Here is a 7,794-nt window from a genome sequence, read left to right on the forward strand (position 1 = left end):
CACACTTCAAGGTGCTGCCCTAGACAAAATAAACAGAAGGCTCTCAGCCCCTGGCCCAACTTTGGGATGGAGAGAAGGCACACAATCCTAAGAATTCCCCTCCAAAGAAGGGGCAAAAGGGAATGAAAAGAATGAAGAAAAGCAATCCTTGAAGAAATAATGACTTTCTAAAGTTGATAAAGAAATTAATCCTGGGACTCAGAAAACATACAAATCCAAGAAGTTTTCTTAAGTCCACATTTGTACACATCCCACAGAAACTGAATAAATATGCAGACTACTCCTCTTCCCACTCCACCCACCAAAAATAAAGATCTTTTTTTCTAAGTTTATTTATTTTGAAAGAGAGAGAGAGATAGAGGGAGGAAGGGGCAGAGAGAGAATCCCAAGCAGGCCCCACATAGTCAGCGTGGAGGCTGACACAGGACTAGAACTCATGGGCTGTGAGATCATGACCTGAGCTGAAATCAAGAGCTGGATGCTTAACCAGCTGAGCCATCCAATCACTCCAAGAATAAAGATATTAAAAGCAGCCAGAAATAAAAGACAAAGGAAGAGAAATCTGAGTAGCAAGGCTTCTCAACAGAAATCTGTAAGCAATAGACTAAGATCTCAATGTGCTAAAATAACTGTCAACTTAGAATTATATACCTAGCTAAACTATCATTCTCTAACAACAACAAAATAATGCCATAATGAGAAATAGAATAAAATGATGTCTTCATTAAAGAACCAACAAAGGAAATATTTGAGGATAAGAAAGTGAATCCCAGAAGAAAGGTCTAAAATGCACAAAGAAATGTGCACACAGTCAGGTCTACAGATTTGGTAGTCCTACATAAGTCTAGTTAGAATCAGAAGAGCAAAAGGAAGGCATCTCAATGAATCCCTAAAGCAGGGATGGACAGATGTTCCTTTGGAAGATGCTAAAGTATGCAGATGCTCTCCTTCTGGAATATAATGGCCCAGAAAACCTTTTGCCACCATAACATTAGAAAATCTTTTCTGGAGGATGGAGGATGTTACACAGTTCCCTTCATTGGCCCCAGGGTACTCTTCCCTCTAGATGAACACAGCCTGCAACTTTACCCTCCTCCAAAGCTACAGAGCTGTTAATTTTCCAGATAATCCTTCAAATTCACATGCCAGCTTTCTACTCAACTGGCAGTAATTCTCGATGAATCATACTAATACCTAAAAAACAAAACAAAACAAAAAGGGAGTTCCATTTTAGATTTTTGAAAGGAGAAGAATCATACTCAATGGAAAATAAAAGAAAGGGGATACCCTGGGCTTTTGAATCTCATTTTACACCTCATGCTTTTTATAGTTCCATCTCTTAAAATGTTCTTGCCCTTTTTTGCCATATGCAAACTCCTACTCCCCCCTCAAGACCCAAGTCAAACAAACATAAGTTCCAAGAAATACTGGCTGATTCCCTCTATACTAATGCTATAACTTTCATATAATATTTCAGTTTTTTCCCATTATTTCTATATGTCTGTCTTCATCATTATACTGTGAAGTTTCTAAAGACAAGAACTAGTTTTTTCTTTATCTTTGTATCCCCAACTCCTAGAACAGCATCTGACATATAGTAGGTATTTCTTCATATGTATTTATTGAACAAGTGGATGGCCCCCATGGATTTTAAAATAATCTAATAGATATAGACTATTAAATCACTAGGTAATCAGGTCCCACATCCAGTATTCTGGATCCTGGGAAAAATCTAGCTCACAAAATGTAAAAACTCTCAGTAAGTAAGGAACTAAAGCTCAGCAATGATTATATTGATGTCCCCATAGGATCTGGGGTCAAATATCTGTGACATGGACCTAATGCAAAATTGAGCCCTGGGACTGCAAAAAATACCAGAGGGTTCTTGGACCTTATCAACTGTCATGGTCCTGGGAACATTTATTGGGAAATTTACTTATCAGGGTTGGTGACCTCTAGATTTGGATTTGTCTGCCTACTTTCTAAGCTGCTCATTAATCTGCAGGACGTTCTCTGAGCCTTGATCATTTCTGCCTTATTAGCATATCATTAATTTCTATGTAAAGTAGAGGTCACAGACCATCACTGTGACACAATAATTCTCCAAATGTAGGAAATTGAATCATTTAAATTTCTAAACAGAAATGAGAAGATATGTCTTCCCCAAAAAAGTGGTTCAGTGATAGCAGAACAGGAAGTATCCTTGAGTAAGAAATGGAATTTTATAGAGTAGGAAAGAGAATACCAAAAATTGCAAGCATGGGCCCTTTTTAGGTAAATGTCCAGAAAAGGCAAATCTATAGAGACAGAAAGATTAGTGGTCATCTGGGTTGGGGATAGGAAGGGAAATTAAGTGTAAATGGGCTCAAAGAGTCTTATTGGGTGATGGAAATTTTCTAAAACTAGTTTATGGTGATAGGTACACAGCTCTACCAAGTTACTAAAAAGCATTACATCACACACCTAAAACAGGTGAATTTCATGTATGATATGTAAATGATCCCTCAAAAAACTAGTTTTTTTGCTAACAGTTTTAGTATATCAAGGCAAAAACAAAGTTTGGTCAAGATATCACTGGTAGCATCTCTGGAATAAGCTACATCAAGAATTAAGGAGACTGAAACCAGGCAGGACTTAAGAGGCTTGTAACAGGATGTTAGCTGCAGTGCAATTGTTTGATTTTCCATTATAGAAAATGTGAAGCATATATAGACAGAGAGAGGATGGTATAGACAACCTCCATGTACACAGCATCCATCTTTAACAATGATCCAACTCATAGACAATTTATTTAATCCAAAACCCACCTACTCCAACCCACCCCACACACTAGATTTTATAGCACTATATTTTATTTTTTTATTACGGAAATTCAGACATATACTAATGTAGACAAGGCAGAACAATAAACCCCCATGAACCTTCCAACTTCAACAATTATCAATACATGACCAGCTTGTCTTATCTCTATCCTTCTTGCTTCTCCCATCCCTGTCTTATTGGTAAGTATACCTCAGACATCAAATCATTTCATCTGCAAATATTTCATGAAGTATCTCAAAAGGTGAGGACTTCATTCTTTTAACAGCCACAGTACCATTATCATATCCCAACAAAATTAACAGTGTTGTCCTGATATCACTAAATATCCAGGGTTCAGATTTCCAGTTGTACCATAAATGTCAAAAATATGTTTTTTAAGGGTTTGTTTATTTGAATCAGGATCCACAAACCAAGGTTCACAAACTGCTATTTACTGACCTGTTTCTCATTTCTTTTAGCCTTCAGGCCCTCCTCATCCCCCACCCACCCCATTTCTCTCTCATTTTCCTTGAAATTTCTTTTTTGAAGAAACCATGTCATTTGTCTGTAGACTTTTTCTCAGTCTAGATTTTGCAGCACTATTTTCAATAACAAAACATTGGAACTAGTAGACGCCATCCATCAAAAGGAAGTCAGTTAAATAAATGAGGATATAACCACGTAATGGAATTCATAAGAGCTGTGTGATTAATTTATATCAAACAGCAAGATTCAATAAATGTTTATTAAATATATACTATACTATGTGCCAGGTTCTATTCCAGGTGTTAGAGATAGAGCATTGAATAAAATAGAATCTCTGCCTGCTTGGGGAGAGATCTCCCCGCCCTATATTTTAATGGAGGGTGACAGACAATAAACACATAAATAATTAAAATGCATAGAGAGGTACCAGGCTGGTTCAGTTGGTTGAATGTCCAACTCTTGGTTTCAGTGCAGGTCATGATCTCATGGTTTGTAAGTTCAAGCCCCATGTTGGGCTCTCTGCTGTCAGTACAGAGCCCGCTTCAGACCCTCTATCTACCCCCCACCTCTCTCTCTGCCCCCTCCCTCCTGCTTGCACTCTCTCTCAAAAATAAATAAACATTTAATAAATAAATAAATAAATAAATAAATAAATAAATAAATAAAATACAGAGACTATCAGATGATGCAACCTGTGATAGAGAACAATACATCAGGAAAAGGGAATAAGGCTTGTGAGGAAGTGGGAAGGGAAGGTTGCAGTTTCAAATGAGGTAGCCACAGAAAGCTGTGATGGAAAGGTGACATATAAGCATAGAACTGACAGAGGTGATGAGCGAGCTAGTTATACAGATAAATGGGGGAAAGAATCCAAGGCAGAAGCAACAGTCAGTACAAAGGTCCTGAGGTGACAGCGTGCCTGGTATGTTTAAGGAGTGACAGGGAGGCCAGTGTCACTGGAGGGAACGAGGGGGAGAGGGGCAGGAGATGCTGCCCAAGAGGCATCTGGGCCCAGAAACTGCTGGGCTTTTCAGGCCATCACAAGGATGTTGGCTTATATTCTGGGTGATATAAGGCCATGGGAGAGGTCCCAGCTGAGAAGTCACAAGATAATGCAGCAGTAACAAGATAGAGGGAAGATGAATAAAGAAAGTTATTATACTTGCTGGACAATTTCTCCATCAGCGTATGGAGTTCCTGCACACGACCCTATAGGCTGATGACTGTTTATCTTTCACTTGTCAGAGAGGGGACAATGCAGGGGCTGCTGAGGCCCTTCCACTGAGGCTCAGGGCTAAGAGGTCTGGGTTGGGTGAAGTTTATTAGGAAGAAGTTCCCCCAGAAGTGTTGATTCTGTGGCAAGAGCCCCCCCTTCCTGCAGTCTAGCCTGGGCACTAGTCATCTGTCCCTCCAAGTGCCCCTAAAGCAAACTATAGCCTGTTACAGACTTGTTTTTGTAAGTAAAGTTTTATTGGCATACGGCCACACCCATGCCCATTCATTTGCATATCGTCCAGGGCTGCTTTCAGCTAAGCAGAGTAAATTTGTTAGACCTTATGGCCCCAAAGCCTAAAATATTTACTACCTGGTCCTTTACAGGAAAAGTTTGCCCAGCCCTTCCCTAAAGAAACCTAAGCCTCTCAAAGCCCAGGGGCCACCCATTGAGGCGGAGAGCCACAGCCTGGTTCTGGCTGAGAACTGCCATTGCCATTCTGAGAGGCTTCTTTCATTGGTCTGAGTGGATTTCCTTAGATGGGTGGTGGGTGCCCAGGGCCCCTCTGCTCTCCCTCCCCTTTCTCTTCTCCTGGGAACTTGGGTGAATGGACCCTGTCTCATGTACCACCCTTCCCCCTTACCCAGAGTGAGCTCCTGTTCAGTGTAGAAAATCCTGGTGGGTTCAGACCCCCTAAAACAAAGAGCCCTGGGCCCAGATCCCAGCTCTGCTGCTGCTTGTCACCTTGAATAATGCCTCTTGGCCTTGGGCTCCTCAACTGCAAAACAGGGCTAGCAGTAGCTGGTCCAAAGATTGCTGAGAGAATTACATGGGGGTGGTGGGGGTGGGGGCTGAGAACAGCGCCTAGCCTTACTAGGTCAGTGACGCCAGTGCACACTGGCCGCCACCACTGACATGGGCCTCTTACTCCATTTACAGTTCCACCTGGATGCAGTTGTGGATACTCCCAATTATGGGGGCTTTACAGGCTATCCTTGACCGTACATCATTGTCATTATCACAGAGCACAACTGTCATTAGAGAAGTCCTGCACTCTTAGGCACCAGTGGACATCTCATACTTTCCTGGCAATGCTTCTCCCCTTTCTGGATAAAATCACCATCGTTTTCCTTTGGGTAAATCACCCCACCCCCTCTCTCAGTCCATGTGGCTTGAGTGGGGCTGACAGGAATGGTGGGGATGAAATGAGATGACCCAGCATGCCCCTGCCCCCAGCCAGGCCAAAGAGTATCCTCTTCAGTAGGCAGAGAGACCCAGTAACTCCCAGGAATCAAGCCCATTTCCCAGCACAGACTTTGCATTGTATTGCCCAGCTTAAAAATATCCATCTCCCTGTGGGCACAGGCTAGAATCAGCCCTTCTCCGCCAGCTACCACATACCCGGGCTCTCAGAGTCTCCTGGCCACTGTGTGGCCATCACTCCTCTGATCTCTCACCCCCACCTTGGGTGCTCACTTTCATATTAATACTACATTTCCAGGCTTGCTTAGTCAGAGAGGTTTCTGGGGCCAGAAGTGTCACTAGGGGACCCAACACTGCTCCAAGACTCACACTGCATTACACTCCAAGGTGTAGACAAAAGCTGCCTTGTGTCTCCTTTTACAAGGAGGGAACCCTGTTTGGATGTGCTAATGATGAGGATGGTGTAGTGATCAGACTGGCATCCCCAAGGCCAAGCAGAATAATAGCTGTGTTCCATAGCTGCCAGTCATGTCCCTTTGGGTTACTAAGTAATGAAAGGAATCAAGTGGAAAGAAGGGTAAAGGAAACATCTTCTGGGAAGATGGGGAGCTCCTCCTATCCTATGTCTCATTATTGTATCTAGAATAGTAGCTGAAGGGAAGAAATTGTTCAGTAACAGCAAAAGGATGGCCAAGCAAGTCTTTGGTAGGCTGCAGCCCCAACTTTGCTATATGACAAAAACAGGCTATTCTATGTCTTATTGGAGGCATGTGGAATAGGGTGATGGCCAGGTTTTTCTGTCTGGCATACCGTTGCTTCTTTTTTGACAAAAGCACCATGGTTGTCTTTTGTAGAACCACTTTCCCTCTGCTCCCCATCAACCTATAAATCCCCGAAGGTAAGGGGGTACATAGCCCATTCCTTTGCTCCAGGGATGGGCAAGTAAGCCAGGCCTGGTCAATGAGGGCACTCTATGTCCTTGTCCACAGTGATGGGTTCAGAGGTGAGCAGAAGGCCCATGCTGCACCACTCAGAGCCAACAAGTGTCATCCCTAGGGCTTTGGCTGGGATGATTAGGCACAAGTTTTTCTCTTTCTCCTAGATACGCAAGCTAGTTGTAGTCTAGAGCCACAGAGGGGTCATCCTGGCCACCACTTGAAGGGGGACAGCCTAAGAATAAAACCAACCTCGATAGTCCAGTATAGCCAGGACACAGAGACAAGTCCTGATGACTTTTGTCTGAACTCCTGCATCCAGCCACGTCTAGAGCTAACCATAACCCTGACCTTTACTGTTCATAAGCTAATAAATCATTTTTCCATTGCTTAAATCAAAACTTCTGCCTGATACAAATATCTGCCAGGCACTAAGAAATTAGGAAGGGGTGTTTTCTCCATCTAACCTGTGGGAAATCTCTTTTTTGAGCATTTAGATATCCTTGTCTTTTTTTAGTGGGGGGGGTGGCACTGGAAATTCAGTATGCTAATTTTTTTCATCTCCTTTGGCACTCTCTAAGAAAAAGAAAAATGGACTAGGGAGGAACATTCTTTGACATGGTACAAATGAAGTTCTGTGTAATCTAAATAAGTCATTCAGTTTGATAAGAAATTCATCAAAATTCCAAGAGTCTTGGGGAAAAGGCAAAAACAATATGCAAATGCCAAAGGGAGGGAATGTATGAGCCCAAGCATCCCCTCGGTGCCCAGATCAGCCTGATCACTCAGTGGCACACTGGATGTCAGGGGGTTCCCAGGGCGCACAGAGTGACAGTTTCCCCAATGAGGTGCTAAGGAGGAACATCTCCAACTTAGGGAGAAGGTTTCCTTAGTAATCTTGCTTCTCATGTCTCTCCTGCCACATTTCATGGGACGTGGGCTGTAGGAGATGGTGAGGAGGGCTGGAGAGAATTGTGAACACTGTTTCTATGCAAAAATGACAGTTAGCTTTACACAAGTTCTATTGGATATGCATCCCAGGCCTGCCCAATTGCATGTCCTATTTCCATGATGCCAGGTGGCAGCATGAGGCCCATAAAGTTTGCTAAAATTCTTTAAGCCAGAGTGGTCTCTACACTTCTCCATATGGCCCTG

This window comes from Lynx canadensis, chromosome E3 (assembly GCF_007474595.2).
Source record: "Lynx canadensis isolate LIC74 chromosome E3, mLynCan4.pri.v2, whole genome shotgun sequence".
In the NCBI taxonomy this organism is placed as follows: domain Eukaryota; kingdom Metazoa; phylum Chordata; class Mammalia; order Carnivora; family Felidae; genus Lynx; species Lynx canadensis.